This window comes from Phyllobates terribilis, unplaced genomic scaffold, assembly GCF_046119375.1.
Source record: "Phyllobates terribilis strain yellow unplaced genomic scaffold, ASM4611937v1 Scaffold_9__5_contigs__length_417890890, whole genome shotgun sequence".
Classification (NCBI taxonomy): Eukaryota; Metazoa; Chordata; class Amphibia; order Anura; family Dendrobatidae; genus Phyllobates; species Phyllobates terribilis.
Window position 1 is genome coordinate 348,436,544 of NW_027362769.1, and position 19,359 is coordinate 348,455,902.

Here is a 19,359-nt window from a genome sequence, read left to right on the forward strand (position 1 = left end):
ACACCTCCAGCATCACAGTCTCCGTTGGTGGGGGCGGTTTCCACTTTTGGCGCCATTTTCTGTCCTGGCCCACGATGGGAGGTGGCCTCTTGCCCTCCTTTGGCACGCCCATAATGGCGTCCGCTGCTCTTCCAAGGCGGGAAATCTGCGGTTTTGGCGGGAAGCGTCGCCCAGTGGCGGGAAACTCTGCAGATGGCGGGAACAAGCTGGAAATGGCGGACAATCGGCGGGAAACGACTGGTGATGGAGTCCGATGGCGTGGACCCTCCGGAACCGGCAGGAGTCTTCTTTCTGAGGTAAACTTGCACTTTTCTTCAGGCACGCAGTACCCGGGTGTTGCGGGCACGTAATCCTGCCGACTACGCCAAAGTTGACGCGCCCCCTGGGACATATTCCTTTTTGAGGGGAATACCCGGCACCGGATCAGATGGGGGGGGGTTGTAGTCTCCGAGCGGCTGTGACCCGGTCCCGTGCCCAGGGCGTCAAGCTAAGTGTTATGTGGCAGTCCTACAGATGTTATTAAAGTTCTTTTATGTCGACTACGCCACCCGTTGTGATGCGGTCACTGTGGCCGCCGCTGCAGCAGGGTCCGCTGAGGCTGATGGTGGATGTGCAGCTTGGTGGGATAACCCCCAACGGGAGGGGTATAGCCTCAGAGGGGACAGGCGCAGAGGATGGGGGTTGTGGTGGTGCAGTGCAGCCGGCAATGAAGACAGACTCGGGTTGTGCAGTTAAGGGTGTTTACTTACTGCTGATGTTGTACTGGTCACTCCAGCTGCTAGTGACCACCCGAGCCGTGCTGCGTCCACCAGGTCCTGGATCCGGTCAACCCCCAAACAAGTCCAGAGCGTGGCCCTGAGCTCTCCCTCTGTCCTTTCTTCAGCCGTCCCCACCAGTGATTCACCTAGGTCCAGCTCCCTCGGGCCTTCTTTTGGGACACCCTTGGCCCTGGGTTCCCTGACCCTTCATGTGGTTTGCCTTCAGGGTGAATGTAGTGGGTGACCGTGACAGACACTGCCCACGGTCTCCGGTCTCTGGCTGGGGATTGTTTTTGCCCCCACCAGCTTGGGTTCCGGTACCCTCTTGCTGACTCCTCACCCGGTGCTCTAATTTGGGTTCTTGGGTCCCTTCAGTCTTCCCCCTCTGGGTCTTTCTCTTTCTTTCTCCTCTCTCTCTCTCCAGGGCTGCTGTTTCCTTCTCTCTCTCCAACTGACTTGTTCTCAGCGTCTGACCCTGATCTAAGCTGGTGCCCTCCTTATATATCCCTCTATGTGTGAGCTCAGGTGACCAGCACCCAATGAGCTCCTATCACTACCCAGACTGCTCCCCCTATCTGCCCCTACACTACATGGGATGTACCACCCCCCTCCCACTCCAGCCAGGAACAGGCTCGGTTGTACCTGCACATTTCTAAGTGGGAGTACCGTCGGCCTGCTCCTCTGGAATGGGATGTATGTAGTGCATGCAGTCTATCTGAGCTCAGTTCCACACTCCTTCCTTACCCGGGAGTGGAATATCACACCTCTGGGTTGAGGTGCAATACCCCTGTAGCAGCCGAATCCTCAGGGTGCTACACAAGTCCTTGTCCCAGGGCTGTGTTCAATTGTACCTCCCCCATTCCTTGCAATGCCATCGCAAGTATGCAGCCTGCCACCCACCCACGCCCAGGCTGCAATACCATACTGCTAGCTTGCTTGCACTTGAAATTGGGCCTTTTAGGCATGTGGAGGCGGAATCTGGCCACCTCGTCATGGCTGCATCGGCGGCCTGGTATCCATACTCAGTCCCCAGCCGCCCGGCGGCCGGGTGTCCACGCTCGGTCCACAGCCACCAGGGGGCGGCCAGGTGTCCATACTCGGTCCCCAGCCGCCCCGCGGTCGGGTGTCCACACACGGTTCCCAGCCGCCTGGGGGTGGCCGGGTGTCCATAAACGGTCCCCAGCCGCCCCTATTTCTCCTGTCAACTTCCCCCCACACACTTTTCTTAGCCCGGCCTGCTTTAGGGAAGCATTGGACGAGCCCACCAGAGAACCAGACTCCTCCGGTGGGCCCTGGCTTCTCCATTAGGGGAGTTGAGAGTGCCAAGGTGAGGAGCATGTTGATGATAGAAGTTAGCATCTGCTTTGTTTTCTTGGAATGCAAGCGTAAGTGTGCAACCTGCCACCCACCCACCCCCAGGCTGCAATACCATACTGCTAGCTTACTTGCACTTGAAATTGGGCCTTTTAGGCATGTGGAGGCGGAATCTGGCCACCACGTCATGGCTGCGTCGGCTGCCTGGAATCCATACTCAGTCCCCAGCCGCCCGGCGGCTGGGTGTCCACGCTCAATCTCCAGCCACCAGGGGGCGGCCGGGTGTCCATACACGGTCCCCAGCCGCCCCTATTTGAAGGACAGCCTAACCACAAACACGTGGACAAGTGAATGTGGCCAGGGATGGTCCATCTCACGCCTTCACACTGGGTTAATATTGTGGAAGCCGGGACACAGTTGGGATGCAACACGTCCTCCAGACATAGAGGATTGCGGGTCCTGGGTCTATCGGGCTTCAACACAAAGTTCAAAAGGCAGACAGCAGCAGTGGTCGGCCTCCTACACAATGAGTAAATTATTCATGATCATGAGGCCATCCATCTCCTTAGCTTTCTGTTCCTTGGAATGCAAGCGCATGTATGTAGCAGCGGCTAGGCTAGGCCTGAGGTGGTCAGCGATTTGGCGCATATCCTACCTTCTCCGAGGATTGATGGTTGTTTTCCTGCTACTATTCCAGTTCTATGACTCCCGTTAAAACAAAGCTTCAGGTGATGAATGATGGATGAGGTGGTGGCAAAGGAGAAAGAGCAGGAGGAACAGGGACCATTCACATCAATATCAGGCCAGTCAACCACACATGTCTTGTAGGATATGTTTCTGTACCAAAAGGAGCGGTTCGGCTACACAGTTATAGGGCATACAGTGAGTGCAATGCCTACCAAAAATTTCGAGGCAATCCAATGCCCCTTGGAAGTGACATGGAGGTCAGAGGGCCTTAACTAAACTGTTTTTTCCATTTATAGCAACTGGGTCTCCTGTGCACTGTTGGCCTAAGCAGTGAATGGAAGGCTTTCCAAAAATTATGAGGAACTGCAATGGCCCTTGAAACAGATGTGGATTACAGCATACTAAAAACCTTCTACCCATTATTGGAGAGTGGGTCTCCCTTAGTGATCGCCTATGCATTGAAAAGCAAAAGCTGACTAAAATTAGGAGGAAATGCAATGCCCGTTGGAAGAGTCATGGAGGTTAGAGTTAATTAAAAACAACATTTCAATGCCCCTTGGAAGAACTGTGGAGTTAAGAATGGTTTAACAAGACGGTTTTAATGCCCCTTGGAAGAGACGTGGAGGTCACAGTAGCTTAATAAGACGGTTTTAATGCCCCTTGGAAGAGACGTGGAGGTCGCAGTAGCTTAACAAGACGGTTTTAATGCCCCTTGGAAGAGACGTGGAGGTCGCAGCAGCTTAACAAGACGGTTTTAATGCCCCTTGGAAGAGACGTGGAGGTCGCAGTAGCTTAACAAGACGGTTTTAATGCCCCTGGGAAAAGTGGTGGAGGTCGCAGTAGCTTAACAAGACGGTTTTATTGCCCCTTGGAAGAGTGGTGGAGGTCACAGCAGCTTAACAAGATGGTTTTAATGCCCCTTGGAAGAATGGTGGAGGTCGCAGTAGCTTAACAAGACGGTTTTAATGCCCCTTGAAAGAGCCATGCAGTACAGCATCTTAAAAACATTATTCCCATTATTGGGGAGTGGGTCTCCCATAGTCTTTGCCTATGCCTTCCAAGCAAAAGCTGCCAAAAATTAGGAGGGAGGAACTTTCAATGCTGGCAACACGGACCAAGGTCACCCTGGTGGTATAGTGGTGGTGGAGGCTGAGGATAATGAGAAGAGCAAAATACAGCCGAAATGAGGAAGCGTATACCCATGTGTGGGTGTGAAGCGGTGCATGGGAATACACCTCCCGAAAAAACACAGTGGATTTGACTTTATGCTACTCTGCTGTCATTTGGTGGTGATGAGAAGTCTGGGCCAATCCAGCCCTTGTTCATTTTGATAAGGGTCAGCTTATCAGCATTGTCAGTTGACAGGTGAGTGCGCTTATCAGTTATAATTCCCCCAGCGGCACTAAAAACACGCTCCGATAACACGCTAGCGGCAGGGCAGGCCAGGACCTCCAAGGCGTACAGAGCGAGTTCAATCCAAGTGTCCAGCTTGGATACCCAATAATTAAAAGGCACAGAGGAATCACGGAGGACGCTGGTACTGTCGGCAACGTACTCCCTCACCATCTTTTGAAATTTTCCACTCCTTGTGAGAGTACCCCGCGCCTCAGGGCCTGTAAGCTGGGCGGGTCTCAGAAAACTGTGCCAGAATGTTGACAGTGTTCCCCTGCCTCTGCTGGATTGGAGTTGCGTCTCTCTCGCCTGTACGCCTTGGTTGGTCAACGAACTGTCACCTCTGCCGCTAGCGTGTTCAGATGGGAATTTTTTTAACAGTTCTGCAGCAAGGGCCTCTCGTACTGCCCCATTTTTGTAGACCTCTCCACCTCAGGAATAAGAGAGTGAAAGTTCAACCAGTAATGACTGTCACCCAACATTTTTACAACGCGAGTGTCACGATTAAGGTAGCGTAACATAAAGTCAGCCATGCGTGCCAGACTGGTAACGGGCAAGACTTCCGTGTCCTCAACAAGATGACAACTGACCATGCTCTCCTCCTCCTCCTCCCCCTGTCCTCAGGCCACCCATGCTGAACCGACGGTATGACAGTTGTACAGGTACTACTGTCTACAGCGCATGATACCAGCTCCTGTTCTTCCTCCTCCTCCTCCTCTCCCTCATTGTCCCCCAATGCATGTTGGGATGAGATGAGGCTGGGCTGTGTGTTATCGCCCGCTACGGCTTCTTGTTCCATCTCATCATACTCTGGCTGCAATGCCTCCTCTTTAATTCTCTGCAGAGAACGTTGCAAAAGACAGACAAGTGGGATGCTGACGCTAATGATGGCGTCATCGCCACTCACCATCTTGGTGGCCTCCTCAAAGTTTGTCAGGATGGTACATATGTCAGACATCCAGGTCCACTCCTGAGGTCTTATGTGGGGAGTCTGACCCGAATATCGACGGCCTTGTTGCAGCTGGTACTCCACAACTGCTCTCTTCTGCTCACAAATCCTTTGCAACATGTGGAGGGTAGAGTTCCAATGTGTGGGGACATCACACACCAGTCGGTGTGCCGGAAGCTGCAAACGCTGCTGCAACACAGCAAGGATGGCGGAAGTTGTAGCCGACTTGCGAAAATGAGCTGACAGGCGACATACTTTGACGAGCAGATCTGGCAACTCGGTGTACGATTTAAGAAACTGCTGAACCACGAGGTTAAGCACATGAGCCAGGCATGGTACGTGTGTGATCTCGCCTCGCCTCAGAGCCGCCACCAGGTTACGGCCACTGTCACACACGACCATGCCTGGATGTAGGTTCAGCAGTCTCAGCCACAGATCTGCCTGCTCTTTCACAGCTATCCACAACTCACAAGCAGTGTGAGGTTTATCACCTAAGCTTATGAGTTTCAGCACAGCCTGTTGCCGCTTGGCGGAGGCAGTACTGCAGTGCTTCCAGCTCGTAACTGATGTGGTGATATCTGAGATGGAGGCTGAACATGAGGAGGAGGAGGAGGATGAGGTGCAGGAGCTGTACACTGGGGGGGCAACTCTGACTGACATAGGGCCCGCAATCCTTGGTGTGGGGAGGATGTGTTCCGTCCCATGGTCCGACTAGTGGGACCATGTGTTCCACTATGTTTACCCAGTGTGCCATCAGGGAGCTGTACCGTCCTTGGCCACAAGCACTTGTCCACGTGTCCGTTGTCAAGTGGACTCTCCCAGTAACTGCATTGTTGAGGACACGGCAGATGTTTTGGGACACGTGCTTAAGTAGTGCAGGGATGGCACACCGGGCAAAATAGTGTCGGCTGGGGACCGAGTACCAAGGGACGGCCACCGCCATAATGTTGAGGAAGGATTCCGTCTCCACCAGCCTAAAAGGCAGCATTTCCAATGCAAGCAGTCGTAAAATGTGTGAATTTAGGACTGTGGCCTGTGGGGCGTTAGCTGCGAATTTGCGCTTTCGTTCAAAGGTCTGGGATATGGACAATTGAATGCTGCGGTGGGACGTGGACGTGGACGTTGATGCTGTTTCTTGAGAAACTGCCATAACAAGTGAAGACTGAGAGGAGGGGGCATCTTTGCATGCAGTATGGACAGGGGATTGCCTTGCACGCACAACAGGGGGTTCTATTACACGCACAACAGCGGAAGAAGCAGTGGTGACACCCGCTGACACTGGTCGTGGACCCTGGGGTTCGCCCCACAAAGTCGGGTGCTTCGCTGCCATGTGCCTGATCATGCTGGTGGTGGTCAGGCTGGTAGTTTTGTCACCCCTGCTGATGCTGGCATGGCAGGTGGTACAAATGGCCTTTTTGGGGTTATCAGCAGAGTCTTTAAAAAAATTCCAGACTCTGTAAGACCTACCGGTTGTACTGGCAACGTCCCTCATGTTGGTCTTACGGGGAACTGTTGCTCGCCTTCTGTGTGCGGCCACCACCTTGCTTCTTCCTGCCTGTTGGGGTACTCTGCCTCCCTCCCCCTGTGTGCTGTTGGCCTCGCTCTGCGTGTCCTCCTGCCACGTTGGGTCAGTTACTATATCATCCACCACCTCCTCCTCTTCCACTTGTGCACCACGATCCTCCTCCTCACTTCGTGGCAATTGTGTCTCGTCATCGTCCACCTCATGTGACAAATTGCCAGCGTCGACATCCTCTGGCCGTGGCTGTTCAAATATTTGGGCTACATGGGATCTCCTCTTCCACCACTTCAAGCGGAGCAGGCGAGGGGCACAAATATGGGAATGGACCAGTGAACAGCTCTTCAGAGTGTCCAAGTGTGGGATCAGTTGCTGTCTGACGACACTCGGCATGGTGGGAGGAAGGAGCATCAGGGTGAGGAGGAGAATGCGGTCGAGACTCACGGCTACTAAAACTTGACCGTGTGGAAGACAGACCGGAGGTGGTGGTGCCCAGGTAACTGGAAGTATTATCTGCTATCCAATTAATAACCTGTTCACATTCATCAGTTCACAATACTCGTGTTGTAGTGTGGTCCCCTAGTAATTCAGTCAAGAAGTGGGAGCGAGCAGATGTGGCTGTTGGTTGTGGCACATTTTCACCTTGGCCACGGCCCCGTCCTCTGCAAGCACCATCACCAGAACATCCACTTCCACGTCCCTTGCCACACGCCTTGCCCATTGTAAATTAAGTAAAATAGCTTACACTTGCACTATCAATGGAAAAAGGGTAATAAAAAGGAGATTAGAACCATGGAAGAGGAAAACCACAGTTCTATTTCTCTGGTCTACACCAGAATCTTTTAAACAGATATATTTGTAACTGAGCAGACAGGGAGACACTATTTTTTTTTTTTTTACGTAAAACAGGAAAAAGCTGGATAATACAGAGATTTGAACCGTGGAACTGCAAAACCACAGTTCTAATTTACTGGTGCATACCAGACTTTTTTTAATAGATATATTTGGGGCTGAACAGTCAGCGACACACTCAAACTGTTTTTTTTATGTAAAAAAGGCCCAAAAGTGGATAATACAGAGATTTGAACCGTGGAACTGCAAAACCACAGTTATATTTTTCTGGCCTACACCAGAATCTTTCAAACAGATATATTTGTGTCTGAACAATCAGGGAGACACTATTACTGTTTTTCTTTAGGGAAAAAATACCAAAAGCTGGATAATACAGAGATTTCACCCATGGAACTGCAAAACCACAGTTATAGTTTTCTGGCCTACACCAGACTCTTTTAAACAGATATATTGGTGTCTGACCAGTCAAGGAGACACTATTACAGTTTTTTTTACGGCAAAAAATGCCAAAAACAGGATAATACAGAGATTTGACCCGTGGAACTGCAAATCCACAGTTATATTTTTCTGGCCTACACCAGACTCTTTTAAACAGATATATTGGTGTCTGACCTGTCAAGGAGACACTATTACAGTTTTTTTTACGGCAAAAAATGCCAAAAACAGAATAATACAGAGATTTGACCCGTGGAACTGCAAAACCACAGTTATATTTTTCTGGCCTACACCAGACTCTTTTAAACAGATATATTGGTGTCTGACCAGTCAAGGAGACACTATTACAGTTTTTTTTACGGCAAAAAATGCCAAAAACAGGATAATACAGAGATTTGACCCGTGGAACTGCAAAACCACAGTTATATTTTTCTGGCCTACACCAGACTCTGTCAAACAGATATATTTGTTGTCTGAACAATCAGGGAGACACTATTACTGTTTTTCTTTAAGGAAAAAATACCAAAAGCTGGATAATACAGAGATTTGACCCGTGGAACTGCAAAACCACAGTTATAGTTATGTGGCGTACACCAGACTCTTTTAAACAGATATATTGGTGTCTGACCAGTCAGGGAGACACTATTACAGTTTTTTTTATGGCAAAAAATGCCAAAAACAGGATAATACAGAGATTTCAACCATGGAACTGCAAAACCACAGTTATATTTTTCTGGCCTACACCAGACTCTTTTAAACAGATATATTGGTGTCTGAACAGTCACAGACACACTCAGTTTTTTTTTTTGGGGGGGGGGAATACCAAAAGGTTAATAAGACGCGTATTCGGACAGTCTGACTGAGGAAAAAAAAAATACAGGATTTAGATGAAAAAAAAATTTTTTCCTGGCCCCTGAGACCGGGGTGATAAGTCTAGCAATTTGACCAACAGGAGCACACAGGACTGTAATGCAGCGTTTGCTGGTATAACCACTGCGTCTCCTATACAGCCTGCCTGCCTGCCTGCCTGATATCTGGGATGGATATTAGTCCTGAGAAGGACTGTTTGTTTGATTTGGCAGGCTTTAGAGACCCTACACTAACTATTTCGGAGTATAAATCTCTCCCTAGCTTAGCAGCACTGACCCTACACTGTCTGATCCAGAGCGACCGTGTCCAAGATAGCAGTGCCCAGTTTTAAATAATCGAGGTGACGCTATGCGGCCAGCCAATCACTGTAATGCCCACAAACAACATGGCTGTGGCATTACAGTGACTGGCTGGCAATCCCTGCATGTTCATTGGCTCTGTAAAGAGTGCCAAACGTGCAGGGCGGAGACCTGAGCTCCCGCCCGAGTAACCCGGAAATGCTCGGTGCTCGTCGAACATCCGGAGTAGTGATATGCTCAGGCGAGTACCGAGCAGTGTCGAGCATGCTCGCTCAACACTAGTAGAAATCAATGCTGCTTTGACAAAACTTGTCATCAAGTACTGCACAAAAAAACCTGACACTGATGGCCCAGATGTATAGAAATCCTGCATAATTGGTATCAGGGCCTTACATTTTTTTTCTTGACTGAAAATGTTGGAAGATATATGGATTAGGCTGCTGGATTACAACATGACCAATCCTATTTTCTTAGTGATCCGGCCATTGAAATGTCAAAGTTTGAAACTTTTGTTCTCCTTGGGGGAGGAGTCTGAGAGTGGATCTCTTGTAGAGAACCAAGGAGCCCCTTGCCAAGCCGAGTGTTCCAGTGTATGGTTGAGTCAAGAGAGAGCTTTTTGACAGGTATATCATTGTGTGAAGACCTCAACTGTTGTGGTAACAGGCAATAATTCACATAGGGGCCAGAGAATATAGCAGGGAGGCCTTAAGGTCCCCACACACATTAGATGGCTGTTCGTTGATCGTTGCTTTGGCTGATCTGCTGAGATGTCGAATGGTCGGCCAAAGCATCATTCCACGGACAACCGACTCTCCCATGCATAAGAACGCTCTCTCGGCTGATTGACGCTGTGTTCTCTAGGAGAAAGCCTTCGGTTAACATGTCAGTCGGCAGTTTAACTCTATGAGAACAATGCGATCAACCCTTGAGATCAGAAGTAGAAACGTTGGATCTCCATGGTGTATGCTTCAACTTTTCTTATGGAAAAAGTAACGAAAGACCACTAAGGGTAACTCACTATATTTTAGTTTAAGTTGAACTTGAACTCATAGTGAAATAATGCATAAGATACTAATTATTCTCATATATACATACAGTATATATATTTATATATTCATTGTTCCTTGCAGAAAATTCACACTTAAGTGTAGTCTTCAAAGTGTATTTAGTTCATCTTTAAGGCGCACGTTTGACATATTATCATCGGGATGTTTTCTGCATTATTAATGATATTTACTGTGACATAATATGGCTGTGTATTACCAGCCTTTTGGTACAATCTACATGAAGCTGCGTATATGGTTGTTGTGATGTAAATAAAATTATACAGATAGATAAACCATATGCCATGCAGTGTTTACTTGTACAATCTTGCAGTAATTACCGATTTATAAGGAAAATAATATTTGCATTGCTCATTAAGGATGAAATACTCCCCCACATTCTAGGCATATTTAACAGATTGCTGAAAATGCTGCATGATACTATTAATGGGTACATGATTGTAAAGAAATTGTCATTTATGCCAAAAAAATGACTAAATTTACACTAAAAAAGCAGCGCTACAGATGGATATACAGATCACTATCTATTTCCTTATTATAAGGATTCAATAGGTCCCCCTCCCCCCATTCTACGACTCCATGTTCAGGAAAACATATGGCAAGTCCTATTATGTGCAGATATCCTTATAGCTTTGCATATTTCCATGTATTAATATGAATTGGCACTATCATTTTGCTTTCTCAGCAAGGATGAAAAAATATTTATATATACATTTTGGATACTAATAAAACATTGCCCCCTAGTGGACAAATTATTGGTGAAAATTTCAGTTTTTTCCTTCATGATTCCGTCATCAGAGAAAATAATTTTGCAGGAAATGCATGGATTGGACTACAGGGGACTGGGCTAACGTTATTTTCTATGATGAAGCCCCCTCCAGTCTGTTTAGGACATATAGAAGAATGGTTGTCCAGAGAAAAAGCAGTGAGCGCTACCATGAGTGCGGTGTAATGCCAACAGTAAAGCCTCCTGAGACCACTCATGTGTGGGGTTGCTTTTCAACCAGGGGGGGCAACCACTGCAGGTTCCTGCACTGCAATACACGCCGACGGCCAATCAGAGGTCAACAGCTGACATCGTTGTGCCAGTCACAATTGGTGCATGCCCGTGACATCATGCATCGCACGTGCCAACACCCTGACGTCAGCTACAGAAGGAGACGCTGCACGTCATGGGAGCTGAGGAAGGTGAATTGTTTATTTTTTCTTAATTTATTGTATTGGAAAAGAGCAGCAGAACATTGTACCAGGACATGGGATAGGAGGGCATTATACAAGGAAGGGGTCCAGGATGGGAGTATTATACAAGGAAGGGGCCCAGGATGGGAGCATTATACAAGGAAGGGGCCCAGGATGGGGGCATTATACAAGGAAGGGGCCCAGGATGGGTGAATTATACAAGGAAGGGGCCCAGGATAAGGAGCATTAAACAAGGAAGGGGCCCAGGATGGGAGTATTATACAAGGAAGGGGTCCAGGATGGGAGCATTATACAAGGAAGGGGCCCAGGATGGGGGCATTATACAAGGAAGGGGCCCAGGATGGGTGAATTATACAAGGAAGGGGCCCAGGATAAGGAGCATTAAACAAGGAAGGGGCCCAGGATGGGAGTATTATACAAGGAAGGGGTCCAGGATGGGAGTATTATACAAGGAAGGGGCCCAGGATGGGAGCATTATACAAGGAAGGGGCCCAGGATGGGGGCATTATACAAGGAAGGGGCCCAGGATGGGTGAATTATACAAGGAAGGGGCCCAGGATAAGGAGCATTAAACAAGGAAGGGGCCCAGGATGGGGGCATTATACAAGGAAGGGGCCCCAGATGGGGAGCATTATACAAGGAAGGAGCCCAGGATGGGGGCATTATACAAGGAAGGGGCCCAGGATGGGGGCATTATACAAGGAAGGGGCCCAGGATGGGGAGCACTATACAAGGAAGGGGCCCAGGATAAGGAGCATTATACAAGGAAGGGGCCCAGGATGAGGAGCAGTATACAAGGAAGGGGCCCAGGATGAGGAGCATAATACAAGGAAGGGGCCCAGGATGAGAAGCATTATACAGAGAAGGGGCCCAGAATGGGAGCATTATACAAGGAAGGGGTCCAGGATGAGAAGCATTATACAAAGAAGAGGCCCAGGATGGGGGAATTATATAAGGAAGGGGCCCAGGATGGGGGCATTATACAAGGAAGGGGCCCAGGATGGGGGCATTGTACAAGGAAGGGGCCCCAGATGGGGAGCATTATACAAGGAAGGGGCTCAGGATGGGGGCATTATACAAGGAAGGGGCCTAGGATGGGGAGCATTATACAAGGAAGGGACTCAGGATGGGGAGCATTATATAAGAAAGAGGCCCAGGATGGGGAGCATTATACCAGGAAGGGGCCCAAGATGGGGAGCATTAAACAAGGAAGGGGTCCAGGATGCACGGTGGCTCAGTGATTAGTACTGCTGCTTTGCAGCGCTGGGGTCCTGGATTCAAATCCCACCAAGGACAACATTTGCAAAGAGTTTGTATGTTCTCCCCATATTTTTGTGGGTTTCCTCCAGGTTCTCTGGTTTCCTGCCACATTCCAAAGACATACTGATAGGGAATGTAGATTGTGAGCCCCAATGGGGACAGTGATGATAATGTCGGTAAAGCAATGTGGAATTAATGGCGCTATATAATTGAGTAAAATAAATAAATAAATTATACAAGGAAGGGGCCAAGTATGTGGGCATTACACAAGGAAGAGGCCAGGATGGGGGTATTATACAAGCAGGGTACCCAGGATAACAGACATTATTACAGGATGGGGACAATAATGTGGGAGATTATTAAAGGAAACAGCCAGGACAGGGGACATTATTACATGGGGGGCAAAAATGCATGTCATTATAGGATCTAGAAACCTACAAAGGCCTATACATCTGACTAACATGCAGGTGGGGGCCCAGGTCCAAATTTTGTACCCAGGCCCATCAGACTTTAGTTACGCCATTGTTTTCAACTCTGTTGGGGACTCACTCACAATTTTACCTAAGAACACTTCCATAAATAGTGGGATCTAATCATCCTCCAAGAGTAACTTCTCCTACCAATCCAGGTGACATTTGGCAATGAACAAAGCTTTTTCCAGCATGATGGAGACCATGTCACAAGGCAAAAGTGATATCTAAGCAGTTCAGCGAACAAAATATTGAAATTTTGCGTCCATGGCCAGGAAACTCCCAAGATCTTAATCCCAATGAGAATCTATGGTCAATTTTCAAAAAGCCAGAAATTGTGATAAACTCCAAGCAAAAATTAGACAAGAGTAGCCTGAAGGACAATGGTGGGGTATATGTCCCAGGTCTTTGGTGATAGACTGGGCGCCGACTAAGCGCTCTACTTTGGCCAGGTTATTTAGGGCAGCAAAATACGGAAAGCCGAACTACTACGAATAGTTGTAGAATAATCTTTGCTCCTTGGTTTACTAGCTGCCTGGACTTAGGTCAATTGCCTCTTGTAGCTGAACCCCCAATTAAACTCAAATAAACTATTTTTTTTTCGTATCCAAAAATATTCCAGTTGATAAACATTTATAAAATGTACTTTTTTTCCGCACAATTTTCTTCATGTAGCTCTTCTATGTGCACTGAAAATGTCCCACAGGAACCTATTAAACAGTGGTGTAATATCGGGATACAGTTTCATTCCAGCTCTTTATAAATGGCCAAAATCTGTAGGTTATTATCGATGTCACCCCCTTTATGAGACAGGGGCACAAAATCACACCCAAGGTCCACTAGCACTTCCTGACTCCAAGGTCAGATCTAATAACGGCTAACTAAAATCTATACTGTATTACCCTATATACTTTACACGTAGTAATAGAAAGCCGCGTTACCGCATTTCATTCTTCTTAACTTCACCACTTGCTGTTTTTTTAATTGATTTTCAAAATAATTAAAGAAATTCTGGAAATTTATGCCAAGGGGATCTCACAATCTTGACTTTTTGTTTTCAGAATTTAGGCTGGACAATGGTCATATTTTGGTATTTGTATTACTCGCTTGATAACCGCACCCTCCTAAGAAGGTTGGTATTCGCATTACACGCTTGATAACCGCACCATCCTAAGAAGTTTGGTATTCGGATTACACGCTTGATATCCGCACCCTCCTAAGAAGTTCCTAGGGGATACCTATAGGGGATTTTGCATCAAGTGAAAATTATACACATGCTACATGAAAACCATCTCAAGTCATATCTAAAGGGGTTGTGTAGCATTATAAAAACTTGGCTGCTTTCTTCTGGAAACAGTGCCGCACCTGGTTGTTTCTGGAATTACAACTATATGAAGTTAACCTGCGGGTTAATAGTGTTTTGATGCTGCCTACCGCCCACACTGAAAGCTGGCTGCTGGGAGGAAATTAACTTTACTCCTCCCAACAGCCTCCAGCTTTCAGTCAAAGAGGAGCACAAAAAGGCACGGTGACTGAAGCCGTGCCGGCTGCACCTTTCTAACTCAAAGCCCGAGGCTGTCGGGAAGAATGAAGTTAATTTCCTCCGGGTCTCGAGGCAGCTTCAGGATGTTATTAACCTACAGATTAACCCAGTGTAAAAATGGGTTGGAAAAGGACCACCAGTAACATTGATTCTTGGGGCCCACTGTTCAGCTACATGCAAAATTTACCTGACCCTTGGACACAAATTTACTTTTACAAATTTTGTTTTATGTAATATTAATTTGGCTAGCTTGTTTAATGAATGATTAGATTATACTTTTTATACTCATTAGCAATCCTTCACAGGGGCGGCCTACCGGAGGTTTCTCCTGTTCACCTGTGGGACAGTCCGAGCCTGGATTAACCCCATATCTGCAGGTTAATAGCATTTCAGGATTTGACAGGTTTCCGTTAAATGACAGGCCACCCATGCCTTATTCAGAAGGTCGTTCTTCACTTATATATGTTCTATCCGTGGTTGTGACCGATATAACTCGTCTATGGATGTGTTCACATGTCTGTTCTTTGCAGAATGATTGTCAGTAAAATAAATGCAGAAACATTCATTTTTGATCCGATTTGCTGATCAAATTAACCCATTCAAGTTAATGAGAGCGTGAAAAAAACGGATAACACTCGGATCGGATGTTCTCCATGTGTCATCCGAGTATTGTCGGTTTTGTACCATTTAACGAGTAGGGGAATCTCTGAATATTTTTTTTGAATTTGATAAAAACAGATATCACACAGATGGTAAAAACTGACACACAGGCCAAAAATGGCTGAAAATTTGGTCGAGTACACGGATGAAAAATGGTCTGCTTATGGGGGAAAAAAAATCTGATTGACACCTATTACATAGGCAGATTAAGTCTGCTATGGTTAATAGAGTAGGCTCCCAAACAGGACCATTGTTATGGCATCTAAATGCAATAAGACAGGTTTGTAAAGTGCAATTTTTGATGGACTGGATCCTATAAAAATGTATGGGAAAGTTTAAAAGGGGTTTAGGGAAAATTAAAATAAGATATCAAAATAAGCACCACACCTGGTTGTGTCTAGCCATGAGCAAATTTTTTTCAGTTTGAATTCACTGGCTTCACTGAGTTTTTCAGAAATATTAAATTTTCAGTGAATCAATTTGCTACAAATCAAAAGTACTGCAAATTGCCTTGAAAAGATGCGTGTAACACTCTGAGGTCTCCTAGGACTATATCCAACTCCTTTAAAGCTCTTTAACACAAACACAGCCTTAGTAATGTCAAAGTAATCTCAACACATATGTCTATGGGTAAATAGATGGTAACCAGTAACACAGTGACCCTCCTATCTCTTGCCCTATCAACTACATTGGTATTCTCTTTTCCTAACACACTAATTTTCAATGCTGTGCTCTTACACACTAACACTGTTTTCAGTGTTTTATGGCTTTCGCTTACTATCTCTATGGCTAAGCTGTATTATCCTCCCACTATGGCAGCTGCATTCTCTGCCTCTGCTTTTATACTGGCTCTTACAGTACCTCCTGATTGGCTGCGCTATATCACATGATGTGATGGCTGCTCTACATTATGGCATGTCTGAGCACTTGATCTTTTCTTGCCTGATGCAATCTTCTGCAATATGTAAAATGGCTTTAACGAGAATCTAGAAGCAAATCACAATTTTTTCGAATTCACCAGGTTCTATGAATTCCTGAAAACTCGACATGAATTCTATCAGCATCGCGGATTGGATCCATTGATGTGAGAATAATTGAGCTTGAATAATTGACTCAGAATCTTTCCGTTGTTTTGGGGAAAAAATTGCCCATGTCTTTAAAGCTTTTAAATATTTTATTTTTTTGGATCCAAGTGTTTTTTTTTCATCTATTATTGAACCAATACTATGATGTGTGAGCCTAGCCTTTTAGTTTATAGGCTATGCTAATGGTACTAAAGTGTAGCACATGCAAAAGTGGAATGCGAAGAAAAACACAACCGTTACCATAGCGATAAGAAGGTTGTACGACAACTATCTTCTATGGCGTTTTGTTGGACATATTGATTTAACTAAACCGGGAGAAAAGTTAAAGAGAGCAAGTCACGGGGCAGCTTAGGAGTTTTCCCCAGCTGATTTCTTGACTTTAAAGAAAGGGAAAAAAAAGGAGAAAAAAATAATTACTTTTCAGCCTCTAACCTTTCCAGCAAGTGACTTTGTGATAAATAATCCACAGGTCCCTCTAGTGCAATCCATCAGTTAGAGTTCCTAATTACTTTAGACTCACTTTGAAAACCCTTCCAGTGCCTCTCTCGGATAAATAAGAAATGATCGCACACTTCTCGCTGGAACCCACAGGAAGACTCCGCGAACCCTCCCCAAGGTTCCTTCCATCTAAACCAATATTCTCCAACTGTTCTGGAAATAAAAAAAAAGTGCATTCATTAAAAGTGTAGATTTAATCCCAAAACACACCCGCCATGGGCTGTATATGTTGTCCATGAATTAAGCAGGGCTCAAGGGTGAGATGTATCAAATGCTCCCTCTTAATTGTCCCTGAGAATTAAAAAAAAATGAAAAAAATTGTAAATTTGCTTTGCTGCTAATTGAGTCATTATGTTTCTTCCATGTTGAAAGGTAATTTAGAATCCTTCTCCGAAAAGGGCAAATCTCGTAACAATCGATGATATTCTTGATGCCTCCATAATTTTTACAATATTGTAAAGATATTTAGATCTTTACGAAATTTATTTAAATCTGTCAGATCAATATTTTCTTTCTGAATTTAAAATAAGTGGCCAGAATAATGGAGAGATTGTGCCAGTTCTTGGTGGTATAAAATGTGAAAATAGGCAACTGACAATAGTGGGTCGTAACGTGAAGCCTTTGGGTACTAATGAAAAATTAGGATTTATTGTACAGTAGTTACTTGATTATTTTGGTCAGAAGTACCTATTGATCGTCCTCAGTCTTCAAGGTCTGTATATAACCATAGTCTCTGCACTATCTACAGTATATTTACGCTCTAGTGTAAAAATGTTTTGCACTATTCATGATATGTTAGGGCTAGCATCAGCATCAGGCATAAACTGGGTAAAGTCAAAGCGCTCTAAGATTGGGATGCCATTATGATATTGGTAAAAAAGTACTTGAGCACTAAGAAGATACAGACTGTAATTTCAAAAGACTATGTTAAAAAAAAGAAAAAAACCTACAAGAAGCAAAATGAACATAAACCATGCTGTAAATAAATAAAAAGCAAAAGTGCATTTAAATAAAATAGATTTCTTAGTAACACTGTTTTTGATCAAAATAGCATGAAAGCTATCCCACCACGGCAAGTGTAACATACCTGGCGGCGTCCTTGCATGGTGGTCCATCTCCCACTGTGCAAGAGGGCGCACTTGATCTCCTGTCCAGAATGTCTCTCTGGCTTCCCTCCATGCTGTCTGTTTGTGTCTGTTTCTGCTGCTTAAGGGCGGCGCCCGATCACTTCCTGCCTTTTGTACCTGCTGTGGGTCACACCCCTTGTGCGTCCTCAGCCTATTGCTGTCTGACACTTGGTATATAGCTCAGCAGCTCCCTTCTATCCCTGCCTGAGCAAAGTGTTTCCTTCAGTGTGTGCTTGCACTCTGAAGGTGCCAGGTCCCGTCTTTGTTTCCTTGTCTGCCTTTCCTGGAGGCTGTATTTCCAGGCCTGTCTGAACTTAGTCCTGTATGTCTCCTGCTTTGCGGTATTAGTTCCCGTGTCTGAACTAAGTCCTGTATGTCTCCTGCTTTTCGGTATTAGTTCCCGTGTCTGAACTAAGTCCTGTATGTCTCCTGCTTTTTGTATCAGTTCCCGTGTCTGAACTGAGTCCTGTATGTCTCCTGCTTTTTGTATCAGTTCCCGTGTCTGAACTGAGTCCTGTATGTCTCCTGCTTTGCGGTATCAGCTCCCATGTCTGAACTGTGTCCTGTATGTCTCCTGCTTTGCGGTATTAGTTCCCGTGTCTGAACTAAGTCCTGTATGTCTCCTGCTTTGCGGTATTAGTTCCCGTGTCTGAACTGAGTCCTTTCTGTGTTCTCTTGTCTGTCCTGTCTGAACACGCTCCTTGCCTGTTCGTTCCGCCTTCTAGTGGCCGATTTCCTAGACCCGCTCCTGTTTCTGGTCTGTCCTGTCTGAACACGCTCCTTGCCTGTTCGTTCCGCCTCTCTGGGGGCCGTATTCCCAGACCCGCTCCTGTATCCCGCTGCAGTATCGGTCTCCTCCGTACACTCAGTTCCAGTCTGAACACTCTCCTGTCCTTTACCTGTTTTGCCTCTATGTCCGTTCCCTTCCTTTTTCTGCAGAGTCTGAACTCGTACCTAACTCCTGCTTGTTTTCTCTGCAAGTACTGTGTGAGTATCTGGCTCTGTCTTTCCCTTCCTGTCTGTTCCGTGTGAACAGAGCCCTGTCCTCCCTGCTCAGCCTTGTCTGCACTCTAGCAGTGCTTGCCTGTAACCCTCTGCCTGTATTGTTCCTGAGTCCCGGTGTGTACTGGGTCCTATCCCGCCTGTGTTCCTACCTGCTAGTGCCTCCCTGTCTGCACTCTAGCTGTGCTTGCCTTTACCCCCCTGCCTGCATACCCGCCTGTCTGCATACCAGTCGTGCCTGCCTATACCCACCAGTCTGTGTGCCAGCCTACCAGCCTGTTCCTGTATTCCCCTGTGTGGGTCAACAGCCGTGTCCGGGGTCTGTCCTGGAGTAGCACCTGGTCCCTCTGCTCGGTTCCTCCTTGGTGCACTGGC